Source organism: Solenopsis invicta, chromosome 9 (assembly GCF_016802725.1).
Source record: "Solenopsis invicta isolate M01_SB chromosome 9, UNIL_Sinv_3.0, whole genome shotgun sequence".
In the NCBI taxonomy this organism is placed as follows: domain Eukaryota; kingdom Metazoa; phylum Arthropoda; class Insecta; order Hymenoptera; family Formicidae; genus Solenopsis; species Solenopsis invicta.
The window spans coordinates 12,146,944-12,169,973 of record NC_052672.1 but is presented as its reverse complement, the minus strand read 5'-3'; the positions used below and the strand labels follow the sequence as shown (position 1 = coordinate 12,169,973).

At 40.8% G+C, this 23,030-nt stretch overlaps 1 protein-coding gene across 1 annotated transcript in view; it reads right to left on the bottom strand.

The window, feature by feature from the left end:
* LOC105198047 (putative polypeptide N-acetylgalactosaminyltransferase 9) overlaps positions 1-23,030 on the bottom strand; it is a 197,252-nt gene that overhangs the window by 40,048 nt on the left and 134,174 nt on the right.

Genomic DNA, 23,030 nt, shown 5'->3' with positions numbered 1-23,030 from the left:
GAAACTTAACGTTGTCGCGCAGGACTACACGACACGGAATTTCGAAACGAAATTACTTCTCCCGACTCGCCCATAGCCCGCGTTAAACTCGTACAACTGCGGCTCGAGACTCAAAAGCGTGTAGAGGAACCGCCGGGAACTTTCAACGAGATTTAGCGGAGTGCGTAAAATTCAAGCGAGTGCAGCCTCGTTCTCCATCGTCTACTCGACATCGAGCCGTCCTATCGAATATCTTATTTTCTCGTTTTCGAGATTTTACGAGATATTACGGTATACTCGCCGATGTTAAACCCACTTCGAAATGTCGATACGATTAGAAAAGTTTCAAAGAAAACTCCGGAGACAGAGATTCCAAACACGAGAGAGAATTCATATACACGTCCAATACACAAACCCGACGAGTTTAATCATTAACGCTCGTAAACACGAGAAAAGCCTCCTCGACTTGTGTTTCTCTTATTACGTACGAACGTAAAAATTACCACAGCACGAAATACCCACCGATTATCGCTTGCGATCCTCGATTCCAAAAAAAAGAATCCATAGAGAGAAATGGCGCAAAAAATTAATGCACCCAGGGACGTCACGGTACCTGAACGAAAGTCCTCGACCTCCGAAGTATTCACCATTTCGTGATTAATCTCCAAGCAATTACGAACAAGTGCGGCCTTATCCAGAGAATTGCTTGCTTTCTATTTATCTACATCGGGGCAATTCGCCTTTTTTATATTTCTTCTTTCATTCCCTCTTTCCTCCACTCACCCTCTCGCGGTCCAATTTCATCGTCGCTGAATTATTCTCTTCGAATGCGACGATGAAAGAGGTGGCCAAATGCGCGATGGCCTCGTTTATTCCAGAGAATAAATAAAAAAAGAACAGTCGGCTGCATATTTGCCATATACGCGCTGGCCATCGCTCTTCTTCCTTTCCTTCTTTGTCAGATGAAATGGAGTCCATTTTTGTTGCGCAATTTTCTTTGAGATTGGCGTAGCGCAATACGAGGAATGGCGGTGGACCGCAATGAAAAAAAAAAAAAATTCTCCTCCGTTTCATGGTTTATGATGTGTCGCTGCCCAGCGTGGAATGGACTTGGCGTTCACATGCGCGAGAGAACCTTTTCCATTGTCGTAAAAGTGGCAAATAACGACTTGCGTCAATAATTTCCCCCATTTAAAATATTTTAACAAACACGCGACATATAATATTAATTATAATTAATGCAATAGCAATCAGTCAATTGTAATTAATATGTTGCTTGTCCGACGTTATAATAGTAAGTACCGATAAAATACTGAATACATCATGTATCATTATACAAAAAAATGTATGTACACACTAATAAAAGTTACGCTTTGCGCGTAAATTCCCATTTTACCTATTTACACACGGTTGTAAAATAAATTTGCTTACGGAATATGGTACTTTTTGCGCAATTAAATGAACGAATGAACTCGAATAATATCCAGACTACATTACAGTTTTAAGCAATACATTTAAAACCTTTTGCGGATGAGAGAGTTTATGGTTTCAGTTGCGCAGGATGCACGTTATAATCAAGCGGCTGGTGCTAATAGACGCAGGAGTGCCTCGAGCGAGATGATTCGCAAATTGCTGCTCCTTGTCAGCGAATATCGCGATTTAATTTTCTCGCGAGCGTGCTTTATCTTCAGGCTTTATTGTCGAGAGGGAGATGCTCAGCCGCGTGCGTTGCTTGCACGACGTTACGGCGAACAGGAGGGGCATTTCGTTCGTGATTTTTCCGCGAGGCTGCTTCATAAAATCGTCGACGGAGCGATCGGTCAAAGGGGAACAAACGAGCGCAGAGTACACAGCGCACGCTGGTGGAATACAGAATAAAAATACGGCGGTCCTTTGAATCTCGCCATCGCTGGGTAATCGGGGGGGAAAAAGGTCAATGGCACTCGTTATCAGATAACCGAAACTCCTCTCGATGTCCTCTTCGATGACAACCAGGAAATACGAGAGTTCGTGTTGCCATGAACCGTGATTTAAAAATCTGATCTCTCTTCGAAAGAGAGAGGGGGGGGAGGCGTGATTTCTCGCTTTCATTCGATTGTGTTGAGAGCGAATTCCAGCAAAGTTGCGCGTCTCGATTAAGCGAAACGACCGCTCCGCTTGCGCATTGCCAATAAAAATCAGCCGGAAAAAGTAAGGACGATAGTGTACGAGTTGCGCGTAACAGCTTCAAGAGCTGCGAAAAATAGAACGCAAAATGAAAGCAACTCCTCTCGCCGCTGGCGAAGTTATTAGTTACTGAATTCCTATCGATGCTGATTATATTAAGCTGCCAGTCAAGAAATTCTTCAAATTCTTTCGCATTATAATGTTTCGCATGTTACGGAACATTTTATTTTACGTTCGCACACACACATACACACGCGCGCGCGCGCACTTCAGAAAAACGTAACTTAATCGAAGATTAATCGTACATCACGAAAAGCAATTTGATATTAGGCAATATAGAATATATATTTGACATTGATACTGATGATATTTCATCTTTTGATAATCAATCAAAAGTTATCAAGCGGATAGAAGAATCTATCGAAAACACCATCGGTGTATCATCGGTCAATCCTATTGCTCCGTCAGAGCTAATTTGATTGCCTGCTACATCTTCGCTACACTTGCGCGATACTTATGTGCAAACTGCTGCAAATCTATATCGAAGGATTTTAAAGAAACATTATTTGGGAACACTCGGGCTGTTCTTCCTGTAGCGAAAATTTCCAGGGAAACTTAATTACGAACAGATTTTATACCGTGTATAAAAAAGATTTTCCATCGATATTCTGCGAGGGTTCCGTTAAAACTTCTCTTTCAACTTTTTTTCCAACGTTAAATATGTGATGTATGTATGTAAACAGTTTTTAGCATCCAGTATAAGTTGATACGCCAGAGATAGGGAGAGAAAGAAAGAGAAAAAGGGAAGGAGAAGAGAGAGAGAGAGAGAGAGAGAGAGAGAGAGAGAGAGAGAGAGAGAGACAGGTGTAGGTCTCGTAGTTTTTAACGAGATTGCTGTTTCACGACATAGGAAAGTTTATCTTTCTCTACACATGCGTGTTATAATATGTAATACCTTCTACAACTCTACAGCGTTCATCGGCATGATGGACGGAAATTTTAAATAAAATATGATCGTTAATCGCGTCCATATCAAACAAAATGAAGCAGAAAATTTTTAATATCTCGCAATCACGTATGTATCCGTATTTTATTTTTTTAATAATTTCACGTTGTTAAATGTATGTTCAATTTGTCCGGAGACATTAGCGTGTCGAACTAGCCGCTAATTAATATATGATCCGCTCATACAAATTCTGCAGCGCTAAATTCAAATTATCAATTTTACCAAAGGAAACTCGTGTGCTAATTAAACGTAAACTCCATTGACCCAATTAGAATGTAACGTTCGCAACGCGTTACGTTGTTTTGGGGTCGCATCTCGTTACATGGAGCATCATTGATGACGGGATTAAAGCGAATTCCATATTCGGGACAATTAGCCGCATAATCGTGTTCCTCCCTGAACGTCGCCGCTTGTATTGCTCGATCCGAAATTAATTAATCTGCGCCCTTTGACGATGATCGTATATACTGCTGCGTTTTGACACGCAAGTTAACGTATCCGGGAACGTTTCACCTGCTCTCGATGAGCTTCTAAAGTCAAATGTAAGCAGTACATGCGCTCTCGACGGATTTGTCTCTTTGTAACGTTCTCACTTAACAATCTTGTGTACAACGTGTATATACGGCTGAAGCAGTTAACAATGGATGTTAGTATTTTCCACGGGACGAGAAAAAGGAGGAGAAACTAGCGCATAAAAGGCTGATCTTAACCATCATAATTAATATTAATTAAGATATCATAGTTAAAACGTCAACCACTATTTGTTACAATTCGCAGTTTGTAATTCACAAAGAACTTCTCCATTGCGCTCGTCGTATGTCACTTAATACGTTAGACGTTCTTCTTAATTATTCTTGATCCTCCCCCTTCCCCCTCTTTACGCTCCACACGCTGCACAAGTACACACACATATATATATACATATACACACACGCTGATACATCGCGGCGGTATCCTGTAATTAGAGCGACACGTGCTCAAAGACTTCGCTTCGGCTTCATTGATGAAGTCCGTCGAGTGTTCGCCGCTTTCCGTTTGATCAGCAAAGTACGTGAGTCATGACCGGGATACGAGAGTGCGATCATTCTACCAACCACTATAGGAAATGCAATACAGTCATTGCTCGCGAGCACGATGTATCGTGTTAAAAAATGTATAAATATAATTACCTATTCGAATTTCTTTACTGTACTTTTCGCTTTTATCTCGATAAAGTTTCATTCTTTTACTCGATCTCAACTTCATTAATGATACGATATATTGTATTAACAATTTTTTGTTGTTATACAACGGTACATGATCAATCAAATTAAAAAAAAATCAATAAAAAACTTTACAGATATCTCGCATTCCCCCAACATTTAAAATAATATCCAGAAAATTAACACACTGCTCCAATATATTCTGTTATGAAATACGATATTTCCCGGTAAAAAAAATTTCACAAGTTACACGAAACGTCTGAAATTCTACAACGTGAAACAAAATGATATCCTACGTGGCTGTAAAATTCGCTCTTATCAGAAGATTCAGGAAATACGATCACGAGCGTAACCATCGTAGTTCCAGAAACTTCCGCTACCCCCGATTGAGTTGTAAAATTCGCCGCGATAAAATTGTCCATTTTGTTGGAAAATATCGTTCCCTTCCTTTTGCAGCTACCGTGTTCTCACCCCCTTTTTATCGCCCAGAAAAATAATTTTTCGTTCCTTCGTAAAAAGGAAAAGTCAGCTGGTACAATTGGTGAACATTGTCCAAGTTTTTGCGCGAGTCTCGCTTGCGCCATAGACGGAATATTTGCACGTATCGTTCGCAAAATGAAGAAAACCGTTAATCAGAAGGTCGTTAAAAGTTCGACGAGAGAGTTTACGTGCTCACCCTTAATAAGGCGCTACTTGCGATGTCTGGCATCGTGATTGGCCGACAACCGCTGGTGGAAACAATATCAACGAGATTCCTCGGGTGTAATTCTCCTTTCTTATCTGTGAGAAATTCGATACTGTTCGAGGGTGTAAACGATCGTTTCAGAGTTTATTACGCGATCAACACTCGCTTATGATGTTAAATTAATTATATATTGCATTAAAAATATGTATCACAGAGTCAGAATGGATTCCCTGTTGTTAATGTATGCACGTCGAAATTTTATGAATTTGTTTGATCAAAATTAATTTACGTGGCGACGCGTATGCAGCGTCATGTCTCGCTTTTAACACGGAACAATAGAAAATATTTGAATAAATAATTTCATTTTACCATCGAACGTAGCATATGTATTGTTCAATATTACTGCGAAATGCCATAAACCGCATAACTTAAGAAAGTATTGTAAGAGCACGGCCGTGGAAACTTTCCTTCGGGTTCGCGATATTTCTCCGCGAAATAAAGGAAATTTGTAATAAGGGGGTCGTTAAAACTTCAACGAGACTCTTCTTACACTCTTGTAACGAGTCGTGAAACTTAGTATCGTAACATTTAGTTAGAGTATTGCAATTGAAGTAACCACGATATGTATATTAAGGACCATCTACAACAATTCTCTGGAAGTGGCTCATCATCGTAGAAAATTATGGTACGATGCATTTTTTTTTTATTGTTTCATCGAACGTAAAGTACGAAAATTCGAAAGAGGAAATTCTCTTTAAGCTTAAAAACCAATCGCAAGGAAAAGTTCCTTTCGTTATACTTTATTGAGAACGTTTATGAAAGAATTAAGCTCAATTTTTTTTAAAACTATTTTGGGAAAAAGCTCGTCAAGGGATTAAAAATTCATGAAGTAGCTCATTACACTATAGAAAAATGCAGAAGGACAAATTCCCCGTAAAGAGACTTACTTTTATAAAAAATAAAATAACAGTTTGAGAGAAAGATTGACTATAAGTATCATCGATGCGCATTAAATATTCTGTGACGAGCTGAGATTCGTTCAGTCGATGATCCACGTGACACCTACATCGATGGCATCCAATAGCATCTGTTTTCTCCGCTAAGACGGGTAGGATGCATCGAGCTTACAGCATACGTTTTGCCACGATGTATGTTGAATAATGGAAGAGTGTCTAGAGGTCGTACGAGCAGCGAGAAACCGGGGGTTGAAGTCGAAGAGACGTACGACAAGAGCTAGAGGAATATCGAACGGACGAATTTTACTATTTATTTATGTCAACATTTCAAGCAGACGCTATATTATTTATATAAGATTTCGTCCAATGGTAAATTCCCGTACAAAGAAAAGAAATTTTTTTTTTCAAATTCTCCCAACACTACAAACTAATTTAAAAAGTTTGGTTGTACGATATACAAGAGTCGTTCGTGCATGTGCACAAAAGTATGCGAAAATACATCGCAACTCTTGGAATATTGCTTGGGTGTATTAAACTTATTTCCTATTCCGATGTTATTTTCGCGCACGTAATTCTTCATCTTTTTCTTTTTTTTTAGAAAATCATACGTTTGCGTAGAAATAAACAGTTTATTTTTCGCTCTTTATATAACGCCATTGTTTTCATATTCTAATCTGTTCAATGAACCTTATCGTCAATCAACCGGAAGTACGATGAAATTTGTCGTATAAACAGAGGACTCGATGAATACGGATATGCATACACATACACATTAATTGGCACCCCATAAATCGCTCATTTACCTTGCAAATCGTGTTATTAGTGCAGCCGCCGATTTGTCGCCGTGGGCTGATCAGTTGCAATCTGTTTCCCTTGGCCGTCGAAACGAAACCGGAGCATTTTTAATTACTCCCGTTGGATCGTTAGAAAACGTGAGATTGCAAATAATACAATGTAGCTCTGTTAACCAGCAAACGTCAAACAACAGGTGCACCAAATTAACGACGTATAATTATATTGTATATTGCCAATGAGAGAGAAAGAGAGAGAGATTGCATGGTATTATTTACGTACGTAACGAATTGTAAATACAGCAAAGTCATGGAATATTTTCATGTAGGTTGATGTCCAATCAGCAATATCTGAAGTCGCGAATTTACGCAAAATTGTACGTACTACCACTTTTTCATGCTGGATATTAAACAAAATGAAACGATGTGATAAATGAACGTCGCAACGTTTCAGCATATTGAAAAATAATAACCATTATGTTCTCATTCTCCTATAGAACAAAAATATTAAACATCCCAACACTGTTTATTTTCAGTAATGTTTCCATAAATTTCGATTATTAATTTAAAACAATATTCAGCATTAGTTTCAACGTCGCACAGAGAAAATATTAATAAATGCCTGTAATTCCTCAAAGTTCGAAATCTGCGTGAATTGCGATCAATTAAATTGTATTCGTATCGAATTATCGACAGATGTAATTTTTATTTAATTCGCGATATATTACGTTTGGCGATTCGCTAAGGAATATCATATTCTCTTTTCGATTATTTTTGCGACTTGTTAATGTTACTGGCGAAAATATTTTATTAAGCCGTAAAAATTACCTATATTATCGAGTTGTAAAAAAAATAATCGAAAATACCTATTCACTGAGATCAAACTCACGTCGCAAAGTTATAATAATATTTTCTCACTTGTCATAACATTTTAATAATGTAACGGCACTTTCCACTTCAGATTTGTTATTTGCGTCATATTTCTCTAAATAGAATTCTTTTTTTTTTATAATTGCATTGTCCAATTTTCAATATATATGTATTTCATGAACCCGTCTATTATTAATTTTTCAAATGTTGATCGTATTATATGGCACATAAAATTGTAAATAAAATTTTATTTTAACTTTTAGATGATATCTACGTGAACTATAGGTCGTTCAAAGCGAGCTAAAATTTGTAATTGCTTTTAGCAAATTACTTTTATAGAAAATTCTGCAGTTTCCACGACCAGAAATATACATTCGAGGATTTTACTTCGTGCGATAAAACATCTGTATTAAATGCGCCAAATGCACTTTTATGGCTTCGTTTGCGCGTCATAATTTTTTGAATCAAAAGTTAGCGGAGTTAGTGCAGAGAAAGAGCCACTGGCGCTGGATTAGCTCATCGGGTCAGAAACGGACGATTCTTTTTCAAGTATCATTGAAAGTGGTGTATAACGATGCACCTGCGGCAGAGAGATATGGGAAAATAGTCTGCACGAAGAGAAAGGAGGAAAGAGATGGGGAGGGGAATGAAAAAAATTATGGAGATGATACATGCTCTAAATAATTAGCTAATTAGGAACATACGTTGATGGAACCGTAAATGACATCAACTCAAAGGATCCTGGCTAGAGATTGTGGATGATATGTTTACAACATGGACACATAAAAAAAAAAAGTTTATAGCTCTATATTATCTCGTTCCTCGTAATACGACAGTTTGTTGATGCTGCGTAAAACATTTCTGTTAAGTCAGTAAAAGTGCGATTTCGACAACAGAAAGAAATCTGCATTCTTGCAGTGAGAATATTCAGTGTGCAATGTGTCGGGAATGTGCATATCTCACGAGAAAGGCCCTTATCTTTCACGTTCTCTTTTCAAAAATCTCCATTCTGGCGTTTACGAGGCATTCGCAGTTCCTTGAAGCGTAACCACGGCTACTATCGTTTTACCTGCACGTGACGTGTACGCCTCGTAAAACTTAATCGGGCAAAAGCGAGCGAGAGAGCGAGCGAACGTCTTCTCGCGAGAAATTCAACAAGGGCAATTTAACGTACTCGTACACGGCCGTGCATGGCGTTGTTACTCTCCGTCGAAAAACTTCCGCGTGTGTTCGCCACCGTCTTTCATCCCCCCAGGGTCAGGTCTATAATTACAGCTGCGTTTGCGACTAACAATAAGTAACCTACTTGTTATGGACCGACCGGTCGCGTAAAGTTCCAAGTTTTATGACAGACGGTTCTAATTTCACTGGCACTCGTAATTGAACGCGAGAACGATACTCATGCGTACGTCGTTCTAAAAAAAAAAAAAATAATAATGATTGGGCAATTACGTGACCATCTAGGGTATCGAGCCGCGTGATCTCGTGCACGGACGATTCCCTCCGATTGTAACGAGCGTTAAGTCAAATATTCGAGGGTACAGTGTTTGGAATAGCGTGTCGCCAAAGAATTTTTCTAATTTGAAACGCGGGATTAGCACGCGATTTCAATTAATTCACTCTCCAACCTCTAATTTAGTAATTACCGAGAGTGCTTTGATAGTCATTATCTCACATTATTTGTGAGCCAAGAGAATTTCGCGCACCCCTGTTGGAATTATTCTTTCACTTTCCAGTGAGTTCTCGAGTAATCTGGACACAATGAGACGGGGCTAATTAACGCTTCTCAAATGACTTAACAATGGACCGAATTAAGTTGTTATTAACGGTAGAGACGACTCTCCGATCGGCAAATACCGCTAATTGCTTATCGCAAAAATAAGAAGGATAATAAAGTTAATGAAGACAAAGATCGGACACCCAGACAGATATCCATTTCTGAGAGCATTCGGGCGGGTAGACGAACGGAAATAACATTCAGGAGTTCGCAAACGACGTCTAACGAGAAACCCGAACATGAATATTCCAAGTGGACCGAGCGGGAATCGCGACCTGTTTCTGGTTCCGTGGCGTCTCATATAATGGCGTTCCCATTTCTCTCCCGTGTTCTCTGAATCCGAGATTTCATCCAATTTTCACCTCCGATTTAACGCGACGACTAACAACAAAGCCGTGCGAGGTAAAACAAGGAAGGCGAACGGTATAAAGACGAACGAAAGTCGGAGTCGAGGAATTTTTTCCGATTTTCGTCAACGGATGAGTCCGGGGATCGCAGGTAAATTCCTATGGAAGAGCACGGGCTAATGCCGGCCCGGACACAACGGCTTTCCGTAGAGCGTGAGATTAAAGAAAAGATTCAGCGCGCCCACGTACGCACACATACATCCACAAACACACACACACACACACACACGAGAGTAGACACCGGATCTATTTGCGGATACGAAACTATCCTTATCGCGTCCGCCCGTCGTGTCGTCCACGGCGATACGAAACGAGCATTTGCCGGCCATTCCGACAGGACCATTATGACCAACGGAGTGTCACGAACGCGTTCTCACCCCCTTTCTTTTCCTCCTTTTTCGCTTTTTTTTTTCTTTCCACCTCTCTTTTTTTCCCCCCGCGCGCGCAGGTGACCTACTTCATGATATGTCGCGCGAACGAAACCATCGCGAAATGAGATGGAAACGGCACGTAGAATTCCAGAACACGGGAAAAAAACGTGTATCGGAGGCGGAGGTAGAAAAAAAGGGGGCGATCATTATATGAAAATATTACGGGGGCGCGTGACGAATTATCGGAGTGCAATACTACCGCGTGTCACGAAACACCGGCGTCCTGTCGCGTCGTCACTGCGCGACGCAGACGTCACTATATGCAAATTCATTCCGTCTTTCGCGATAATTATATTAGAAAAGATTATACACGTATATACGCGAAGCCCCAGATTCCCTATCTTTTTTTCTCCTCTTCACGCAGGTAGATCGCATCTTATTAGTGCTCGCGCGGCGCGTTAACAGAGTGTGTTAATGAGAAATAAATATTTGGCGAGCAGCTATACGTCAGGTTCCATCGGTGCGAGTCATCGGCATCCGTAAACCATCGATCATCCCCGCGGCTCGTCGCTCACAGCGTTTTCGTGCGTGGCCGCGCTTCTCGTGTGTATCGCCGCGTTAATTTCATTATGGAAATTCGCGCGCGGTTCTCCCCGTACGACTCCCCCCGCGTTTAGATTGTCGCATGTAAAGCAGCGTTAAAAGAATCACCGTATTCATCCGCCTCTTTCCGCGCGCGCGTGTCCGCGCGTGTAGCCGCGCGGGCGCGAGACGAGCGTTTCCTCTTCCTCCTACACGCTCGCGCCATGATTACTAGCACACCATCGCCCGCTGGTGCCCTTGTTATTTCTCGCCGCCGCGGGATTAACCATGATCGATCGACGGAGCGACGAACGAGAAATCGCCACTTCGGCGATAATTATGTACACAGCGTGCCCTGCTGTAATTGGTTGATGATGTAATCGCGGATAATGGCGAGATCGAAGCGCGAACGTTATAAAATTAATCTCCCAGCGTCAACAATCGCGACGTAGATTGCCGCGGCTTTCATTGATTTTAAATTGAGAGCGTAGGCAATATTTTCGAAAAGTAGAAGAGGTAGTGTAATAAAAGAGAGAGCGAGAGAGTTTTTGATCCGTAAACCAAAGAACGTAAACGCATCGTATAACGAAACAGAGTATCAAGCCGCGGACTGGAAATAATATCATAAAATGAAACTGCAAATATAAGATGGAAAATATTTTCATGTAAAAACTAACGTCATAAATATTCATTAACGTATCAAGAGAAATTTTCCGCGGACTTGGTATAAATTTGATCGAAAGCAAACTAACAATTCTGTTTATATTTTCCCGCGGCCTCGCTCGGGAAATACATGTAAAATTACCGACTTGCATTTTGTCCCAGCGCGACTTGCAGCGAGAGAATATATAAATAACGTAATACGGGAAAACGTTTCGTTTGGAATTTTTCTACAATTCTGTAAACATCCGGCAATTATAATGGAGAAACGCGGAGTACTATGTTGCGGATCACGTTGCGGCTTCCGTAGCATAGCTGCACATACGGGACATGCACGGCGAGACGCATAGCGGGACGTCCTAATTTTGACATGAAAGTACCAGCACGAACGAGTAGCACAATGCACGTTCGCCTGCAGATCAAATAACGAAGGCAGGGACATCCAAGCGTTCCTTTCCATCGTATCTTTTCCTTCCTCCCTCCCAATGTTTCGTTCACAGAAATAAGAAAGACACGTCTTACGCATCGCAAAGTCCTTTTTATTCACCATACGTATCTCGTTTCTATCCCACTAGCGTTCTTCTCGCTGTCTTATCGCGTCTTCTCGCGTCATTCTCCTCTTTCTTCATGCGCGAATAATAACCATCCTTCCTCTCGTCTTCCTCGGGTCTTTCAACCAAGGCAGACGTTTTTCCTCTCTCTCTCTCTCTCTCTCTCTCTCTCTCTCTCTCTCTCTCTCTCTCTCTCTCTCTCTGTCTCTTTCTTTCTTTCTTCCTGTATTCTGCCATTCTTTATCTCTTTCTATATACGTACTTTGTCCCTACCTCTGGCCACTCGCAATTTCGTCTACAAGTGCGTGTAGTCGAGCGTATGTAAGACCGTATGCGTCCTTGACTGCGCGCGGACTATTGTCTGTCCTCCCGCCTTAATTAGATATTTCGCAAAGTAAATTTCCCGACCTAGCGGCAGATAATGCTAATTAGCCGGAGTCTAGGTTAATTCTGCGGGTCTGAAACTGTTTGAGGCCGCCCTTCCCCCTCCTCAGCCCCTTACCATAGTTCTCAGCAATTTACTTCGGGAACTTTGTAGGAATCTTTCACCGCATTGCTGATATCGTCAGATGCGATCGATGTTCACATAAAAGATAAACGAAGTTTTGCTACGCGTCGTTACATATTGCCTTTCGCCATAGCGCATTATTAAATATTATATCATTTTATCTAACAAATGTTATCTTATCGAAGAAACACATCAGTTTTTGAGATAATCTCATATAGTTCCAACATTTTTTTTTTTACATTTCAATGATTCTCGTTGGATTCGTAAAAATAAAAGATCTCAGTCATATTTATTTGATTATTTGCACATCGTTTATTGATAGTTTCACATTTGACTACATTTTATTCAGGTTTTCCGTCAAGAACAAAGCGAATAATTTCGCAAGCCGTCAAGTAGTTCGCGCATACTCCATCACGCGTAGAAAACACAATCCCTCGCGAGGGAACAAAAAAGCTATCCTTTCTGCAGTCACCCTTAACTCGTATCTTGACGGAAACTCTCTGACAGCCAGCGGGGGTCGCAACACTTTATTCTTTAGCTGGCTATCTCGATTCGTCTGCTTGCGAATCCCTGCGATCGAACCGACCAATCCGGCAATCTCCTCGGTCAACCCTCTTGCCACCCCGCAAAGCTACGGGATACGGATCCTCGCGATACGAGATATCCTTGTCAGGTTGGCTGGCCTCCCGTCACCCCGGTTACCTTCGGCCCGAGTCTGAACCCCCTGCTGCCCCTCCCTCCCTCCCTCCCTCCTCCCCGTCCATCGTCCGGCGCGTCTCGGGAGGATTTCACGTTACTCGCTCGACGTGGCCCATCGATTTGAAAGTGTCTTCGAATCCTGAAATCGGGGTGCGCGGAGCAGAGTGGCGAGGCGAGGGAGTGCTTGAGACAGGATTCAGGAAATCGCACTAAATCCAATTACCTCCGAGACTCCTGAAGGTGATGTATACGAGACATTTCGCGGAGAATACAGGGAAAAAAAGGAAGCACGAAGTATCTGTACCGATTCCTGTCGGAATTACGGGCTTTGCGGTATTTCGTGCACTGAACGGCAGATATTGAGGGACTAGACGCGGGAAACTATGAAGAGAGAGAAGACGTCTCGAGCCCCCGAACGTCGCGACCGTGTCGTTGACGAGGAGGCGTCTTGACGGAGATTTCAGGAATGTGTTTCGAGAGCGCGGATTGTTACCGATGCGAGCATCGAGAACTTGCGGCGAGACGGAATGACGAAACGCGATTATGAATTTAATGCGATTAAACGCTGTAAAGGAGAACGTGCGCGAGTTAAGTTTAGCGAAGCGATAGCATTTATTAACGCGACAGACGGTCTTGAATCCACGTAATTAACAAGTGTTGTGCTTTTACATGAAATAGATGTGTTGTAAAATTTATGAATTTTATAATACGCGTTTGTACAAAAGTACAACGCGCACGCGTAAAACAGCCGAGTCTCGTCAGATTATTTAAAACGAAAACTTATTTTAATTCCGCTGAATTATTAACCCGGTGATGTAGACAAAATCGATATGATCAATGATGAAAGGTCTGTTCTAAGTATAAGAAAATGTATGCAGAGATATAAAACAATCTTTATGTCTATTTTAAATTCGCGCCGGGTAATATTTTTACGCGAAATATCAATTACACTTGTATCGATTATCTAATTAAAGAAAAATAAAAAATTAAGGAAAGGGGTTCGCATTATATTTGGATTAACATGTTCAATTATTTAATAGTAATTTTTAATAAAGTTCAAATCTTGTGATCTACAAAATCTACATAACTTAATAGGGATTATATGTAATAGATAATAATTAATGAAATTCTCTTTCAAGCGCGTCGCTAGAATTTCTCATAAAACGGTTTATTCTGCATACAGTGGCCTATATATATATATATATATATATATATATATGATAATATTAGCTGGTAAAATTCTGAAAAAATTGTATAATTAAATTACTCTAATTATGTTACTATGATAAAAAAGCTCTTTTAAATATAAATGTGTTGGCTCATAAATTTATATTATAATTCTGTATTAACGTAAAATATTTGTTTTCTGAATTTTTAATAATTTATTATATCCCTGTTTTCTTCTTTCTTTGCAGATGCCATTTTATATATATATTATCTTGGAAAATGTATAAACAATAGGTATTTAACGATAAAGAAAAGATATTAAGCGCCAGAGAAAAGAATATATACTTACTTCTTTGTAAAATGAAGTTGCGAGCGTGCTCATTTTTTACCAACGTTCGCTCTTGTTTTCAACGATCTCGACATGAGCTTTTAACAGAAACTAGATGTAAATTTTACTTTGTGACGTATTCTTCCCCGTCTTAAAATTGATTAAAGTTCATTTCACTCTACACCGCTCATTTCCTCCGTGTAGTCACGCTTACGAACGAAATAAAAGCGGTTCTTCCTCAATTTACTCCGGGAATAATCTCGGGTTATGATTAAACGATGAGGCAGATGCATTTAAATGATCGATGAGCAAAGCGTCGACTAATTTACCTCAATAATCAAGGTAATTGCAATTCCAGCCTCTTCCAATGTAACCTTTTGCAATCGATATTAAGGCGGACGTCGAGGCGGCTAGCTTGGTTCTTTGTTTGAAACAAACGTCAAACAAATTTTGCGAAACGCGATGGTGAGACGCCGATAATCGAGTTGTCACTGACTTTAACCTTCGATAAACGAAGGCGAGATCTCAATGGCTGATACATAGATTGTTACTTAACGATCTTGGGCGCGAGATCGTAGATGTCGATCATCCTTAAGGCGATAAGGCGCTTTCACTTAACTTAATCCTCGGGGTAATGGGTATTAAGGTGAACTAGTTCGTTAGGGATAGAACGCCATATTGGAGAAGACACAATCTGACCTAGCTAGCGTTACGGTCCTAAACTGAAAGTGGAAGAGCGTGACTCATCTTATCTGTCCAAACAGATTCTACTCTGATTTTTTCCACTTTGTAGAAAGATATAGTGTGTGCGTGCATATGTGCATGCATGTGTGTGTGTGTGTGTGTGTGTGTGTGTGTGTGTGTGTTTAGTGCCATATAATTCTTTTCAGAAAATTTAAAAAATTTTACATAAATCCATTTTGTCGCTGGATTTATTTCACAATTAATTATTGCTTCTCATTTTTTTTTAGAAAATATGTAATTAACGTGCTATTATATTGTACTTTGATTATATTAATTTTACATTATATTAATTTTATATTATAATTTTAAATTGTTAATTACGTAGTGCACACACGAATTCGAAGTGGAAAAAGAGAAAGAGAAAGAAACAATGTGCGATTCTTTGTGTGCAGAGATCTTTGTGATAAGTGTAGCCACATAGAGCAAAGCACCCACGCTCTAATAAGTCGGACCGAACAAGTTCAACTAGTCCCTTTGCTACGCGGCTATTTTTCGCCACAGGGCAAACGGCATCGCGATGGCGGGCGCAAAGCTAACTCTCCTCCCCGCAAAGCCACCGCGAGCCCGGCGAGCGTAACGAACGTGCAACGTAGCGCCGTGAACACGAAAATTAGCTGGTAGTTAGGTAGCGATCGTAAAACTTGCCGGGTCGTTGGATGCCCGGACGCGTATTTCCGTAAACCGCAGCGTACTTTTCGACCGCCTGATAGACACGCGAATGTAGAACCGCCGAAGCTTTCGGACGTGCCTGATGAGCGGGAAAAACGCAAAAGTATCACAACAGGTCGTTCTCGTGAGTGCACTTTGCGTTCCCGGGAACGACGATATCCAATCCTTTCTCATCCTAACCAGGACGCGCTCTGCTTCCCCCCTCGCTCCTCTCGACATCCTTATCTACTCCCGTCGCGTAACTCGGAAAGTTTTCCTCGGTCGCAAGTTTCGCGGCGCGCCGCGCACCTCTTCCGCACAGCCGAATCCTGTGTACCTTACGCGAGGGCACGACTTATTCTCGGGTAAACTCGGATCGGTTTGCGGCTGTTCGCGAAGTAACTTCGCGAATGACGATTATGCGTACGACGGAGGGTTGGAACTCGTATTCGTTCAAAGTTAGGTATGCAATATATGCAATACGATCCAGAAATACGAAACCTTAGACGGTACGAAACGCTGATAACCGAGAGAGCTCTCGAGATCGTTATCGTCGCCGCACGATCATTTTTCACCTAAATGGTAAGCGACAATAAAAAACTCGGCGAACATCGACTGGTGCTGATCCATCAGTTTCGGTACGTTGCTCGACAACAAATTGCGGCAACGCCAACGACTACCCTCTTGTTGGCAGCTCTGTTCAGCGTCTTGCGCGTCCATTTCGCTCGAGTATCTTCGCCGAATCCGGAATACGCTTACGTGAACGGCAGTCGTCGTTTCTGGCGTTCCTGCGGAAGCGACGAGATCCCGTGGAAGCCGCCCGATCCACAATGGATCCTCACGAGCGATTTTCCAACCAATGCACAATGGCCTCTCTGTCGAAATCGTTTTGCACTCTTGCCGTGGTTTGGCTCCTACGCCAACTTATTCCTTCCGATCGAGAATATCGTATCGAACGCGGAGGTATACGCAAACTCCTCTTCCATCTGGCAAAGAGTTCTGTCGAGAATTGCATTTTTTTTTCTTTAACAGTTTATTCTAGCAATTCCAAATTATTTAGTGCACACAGTGTGTAATCCATTCGCAGGTATTTACTTGACAATTTGGTCCACTTGATTATTAGCTTTGCTATAATTAGCTTCGATTTTGAAGAAACTAATATTGATATTTTTTTTTTAAATCATACTAGAATTTTCTTTGACGTATTAATAAACTGTGTTGTCTTCTTTTTTTTTCTTCGATGTTGCCTTACGGCGCAAATGCGGAGCCTTTGCCTCCAATGCGAAAGCGCTGCAGTTCTATGTGGACTTTGGCTTCCTCGTCCATCTCGTTATAGTTGCAATTTTTATGGGAAGAGGTTGTATAAGCTCTTGCCCTCCATTCTGGAAGACTGAACTTGTTTTAAAGCTTATTTATTGTTGTTGTTATTGCTTGGAGATTTCTGTCCTCCAAGGGACAGCGCGGTACCGTGATTTGTTTATTCCCGGTTACCTTGGGATTAAATTCTTGTTTCGGATATCCCGTTTCTATCACAGCGGAATATTTTCTCCCGTTCAAAATTCTATTAATAAAATGTGTCACGAGTTGTCACTCGAAGATATAATTATACGTATTTTAACTTTTACACATGAAAATACACATGTCATAATATATCGCTTAAAGATATAATTATATAAAGAAATAATTTTAGCTATCGTACGTCAAGGTATAAATGATAATCTGGTATATTCCAAAGATACGATATGGTATTATTAAGGATTAACAGTTACGGAATCACCGGGGCGTATCGGCGGAAATAAAACAAATACGGAGTGACCATTGTTTGTCGATCTGTGACCAGCGGTGAAAGCTAACGGGATCGTTTCCTCGGGCGTTATCAGAACGTCTACCGAAAACCGATTCTATATCCGTGATAATGGCAGAATAATCAATCGTGGCCGTCGGTTTCGTTCCATTCGCCGCCGCATTCGGTACTGCTGCCCGGCGAAAGCTCGGCGAGCGTTCGGAAACACGCGCCTAATCTAATCTAAGTGCGAAGCGAGCGCGCGTGTACGAGATGGTAGGCAAACTAAATAAAGCCGGGCCGACTCGTAATTGAAAAATATTGGCGCCTCGCGTTAACCCGCTAGGCGAATACGGAAATCAAGCGGGCGAAACCAGCCGGATCCGACACATATTTTTTCATTACCTCCGGCGCGCGTTCCCACCTACGTGGCCGACGGCTCGCTAGAGAATCGCATTACGACGTGTTTGCCCAGTCTTTTTTTCCAGAAGGAGGAAAAAAGGGGAGAGGCGGGAGGGGAGAAAAAAATGGCGGCCATTGATCGCGGCAATCGCGCTCGCCAAATCTGAAAATCGATCCTACAGAAATCCATGCGTCCATCATTGTGTCATTGATATAAAACGAGAAATGTAATATTTTAACAGAATTTTGACAACGCGAGGGATTAAAAATTTTATAGTAACAATCATTCAATCGGACGACGAATAAAGCCAGGGAAAATTAATTTTGCTGTGAAATCTCGGATAAAATCTCTCGATCGGAGAGAATTGCATGTACCTGCATATATTCCGAAATATTTTATTAAACTGCGCGCAATTCGCACGTATATCGATTAACGTTCCTCAATAAGCAGACACAATGGACGCTGCCAGCTACAGCAACGTGAGCTTCCTCCAAGAAATTGCTGGCGGAACCACGCTGCTCATAAGTCCTCGTTAAACTCTCGCTAGATATCGCTTTTTTTTCGCTATCCACCCGTTTTCTTTCTTTTAGTCTAGCTGGCAAAACGACATCACCAATTTTCCCTCGTCTTTTCGACGCTTCGAGAGGAGGTACACCCTAGACAAGAAAACTTTTCGGCTAATGAGAAACGGACCGCGAAGCTGCCTGTAGGAAATTAACCGTGGAAAACTCGAATTTCCATCATAAATTCGTTCGGAGGATTAAGGGGATTAAATCTTAATTGCGACTAGATGAAAGACAGCGTAAAATATCCGCGCGCAATAATTTACACGTTATCACGTAGCTCTTCACAAAATTAAGCAATTTCGGATTTTTATAAATTAATATTAACATGAGCGGGATGATATTTTAAAAACGTTGTTGAAAATTTAATAAAATTGGAAACAAGTTAACTACCATTTTATCACCATATTGTGAAAGTTAATAATAATAATTAAATATTAATAATTATTATATATAATTCCATTTTTATCGAATTTAAAAAGTACAGGATTATAATATTTCCTCATTGATAATACCGAATATTGCGTGAAATGTTGAAAAACCGAAGGTACACCTACGTGTAACAACTTATACATAAAATCAAATAGTGGAAACACGAGGGTGCTCCTCGCTGTTTGGTAATGTGATAATTAAGCAAAGTCCTCGCAAGCGAATTTCACAGTCGCTGAAGGAGCAGCTTATTAAACCGAACGTTTCGCCATTTGCATATTTAAATTTCCATTTCCGCGGAGCTCTCGCCCGGGCAGAGTCAGGTTAGATGAGAAAACCACGAGAAGCGAACCTTTTATCTCACTTCGTATCTCTTATCGCCACAGGTGCATTGATCTCTCCGCTCCTCACCGAACCGTCTCCTGTTTGCCTTCAAACCTATGCGACTGAATCTTTGATTTGTTGAACGGTATCATCCAAGATTTCCTTAATTTAATATTCTCTATTAAGATACATTGTCAAAATAAAAATGTTTAACGCCTTCAAGAGACTTCAATATTCTTAAACGTATATAAATGGATAAAAGTTATTTTTAAATTTATAAACAGCTTTATAAGTAAATTTGAGGCTATTTTTCTCTATTTCACATATTACAATTTGGTGAAACAGAAATTTATATTGCTCTATCGACTTTTCATGTAATCTCGATAATCCTAGTTGCCCACAAGACTGAAACTTTTTGTACAATAGTATAATACTGTTATATCAACTGTAAAATTAATTAAATCATTCGTTACGAGAGATGGCCCTCCGTTATTCAGTGAGCCGTACCAAGCTGTTGAAGGTCGCTTAATTGAATATTCAAAAAACAATATGTACCGTGGCGGAGATAACGACCACTTTAAATGATTGGTCCACCGCGGTAATTACAGCCGCCCTCGGGTGTTTAAATTATTAATTAATAACCACCGACGCGTTGTACCTTTGTTAACTAACGCGATCGTAATCGCTAATTATTTCGACTCTGTGACCGCTAATTCAATAAAATCCAGAATTAGCTCGTTTTAACTGTTTAAGCTGTCGGAAATATATTTTCCAGATGTAGCATAATAAAACAAACAGAAAAAAACAATATTCCCTATTGTAAAAAAAAGCCCATGGCGATTAAATCGCGTTTACTAAAAAACGAAATAATGAACAAGAAAATTATCAAGTTATGTTAAAATTAGAGACACACGTGCATTTTGCATGAAATTTAATATGAATAAATTCGCTGTCAATACATTAAATTATTATTCCTTGCGTTTTACTTGCTAATTGGATAAACGTTCCTTTCACCTTTTCTCTTTGATCAATTTATCAGCTATATAAATATAATCGTTCAGACTGACTGTTTTATTTCAGTTTATGAAGCGATAACGCGCTTTTATAAATAATACGCAACGCACTTGTTATCTCTTTCGACAAGTATATATATAATGAGACGTCTAATAAACATGTAATTATTCATCCAAGTGTTTTAATCATTCGAGATCATCACTTTATATAATACCTATGACATCGACGTGACGATAACCGATTCTCTCCGCCGAATAATTCTCACGGCTCTAAATCAGGGACACCTGTTTGTAAGAGCGCATCGTATAGCACACCTGCGCCGGTGTGGTGGCACCTTTATCCAAGCCGTTAGTTACGGACGCGACTCGCGGTGTGTCAGTAACAACAGGCACCCACGAAGTTTGCCCACCTGTCCTGATAATGTCGGTTAATATCATGTAAATTGTAATTAATATTCATGGGGTTAATTCGCTACCGCGGTCGGCCCGACGCCGCTGCCGCCGCCAGGACGAAGTTTTAGCGAAAATTTACGGTCACCGCGAAACATATTTCGGACGTACCGCAGGCACTGTATAGTTACGGCCCTACGGCCCGGCTTCCGAATAAATCACGCCGATCTACGCGGCGGATCGTAACAAATTATCAATCTGTTGCTTAACGTAATTTGCATAATTAGTCGCGAGCGTTAGATCGCGCTAAAAACAATAAAAAGGAATAATAAAAAAAAGTATTAGTAAAAAAGAATAAGTGCGGTAAATAAACGAAAATTATATATACAATATTTAAATATCTCTAGCAACGTAGAATCTCAACAGGTAGTAATGAATGCGTATCGTGTCATATTATATAACGCAATATTAAATTTAAATAGCAATGATTTAATCTACGAACATATTTGCCCACTCAACAAAGCGACACTTGGCGCGATCGAGATCGGAAAAAGAGCGTCCTGCTTTAGCGAAATGGTATAATTGGAAACTTTTGAGCGGGGGGAAATTTCAAAATTCCCACGTGACGCAAGAATGGCAGCGGGGCAATGTATTAATTTCCCGTAACGCTTTTTCCGATGATTAAATTTCTGAACTATACGCGCGCGCGCTCTTTTCACCGTTAGACTATTACGCAACTCGCGCAACAAATTAGGCACAGTGCAATTAATTAAACAACACGTAACACGTAGTACTTCGTGCCGTGGTACTTCGCGCACAGGCGAGCGGACGCGAACGGACCCTCCCGCGAAATTACATTTGCGACGTAGACGGAAAATAATTTGCAACGTTAACAAGAATTCGGAATACAGGGTCATTAGCATAGCTTGGACACACGTATAGCGCGTACACACATACGTTCAGCGAGGTTGTTCTTCTTCGTTCAAGGGAAATGTTTACATATAATAGCAACGCGTTTAACTTAGTGCCGTAATTAAAATAATGGCGCGATGCAAATTACATGAGGCATTGCGTTATAATATTACTCCAGAAATGCTCCTCGCAACACTATTGCATTGCGTATTTCACTCTCTCGGAGAGTGAGGGGGAAGAGAGAGAGAGAGAGAGAAAGAGATAGCAGTCTCCCCGGGCACACGGTCGCCTCGGATAAAATGTTTCCCGCAAAAGCCCCGTTTTTAATATCTTTCGTGATCGTACGCGTTGTGTCCTGAATAAATTGCGCTTCGGTACGACGGAATGCAAGACTAAAGAAAAGTAATTTCCGATCGTACATATGATATCGACATTTAACGGAAACTTTATTAGCAGGCACATTCGATATACGTCTCGTCCGCAACGCTCTCGCAGTCGTGGAAATAAACGCGATTTTGGTTGCAGTACTCGCACATCTTTTCACGATTAAGGTGAATAAACGTACGATATGTTTGTTACATGCTCGCGAACAAATAAAAACAAAATTTCGTATTTTATTAGAGAGTGGAATGTTGGCGACGCGTCTTTTAGAGGAACACAATTTTTAGGAAAAATATGTTTGTCGAATATACAAGATTGTCCTTTTCTGAGAAAGAGGAGGACGTCTGGTCACGGTTATTCATAGACGAAGTCAACAGGTTACGAATGCGAGAAACGGGTCTCGCTATTAAACAAGAAGCTGATTTTATGATACGCGTAATTTACGATGCAGCTGTTGCTTCGTGAGCGTATCCTGCGTCGCATCTGGATTTTTCGTCAGTCGCGAACACGCATTCGCGAAGGAAAAAGGCACTCAAAGACACTCATAGTGTACAGTTACCGTCTCCCATTCGTTTCCATGCACATCGGAGATGCAGTACTCCGCGGAGACATGATCCCCTCTCAAGCGGAAGGCAACAATGGGAGAATCGGATCAGCTAGGTCGCGACGTCTCGCGACCTCCGACCAATAATGTTTTATCAACGACCACCGTGTTATGATGCGACCATCTCCGTA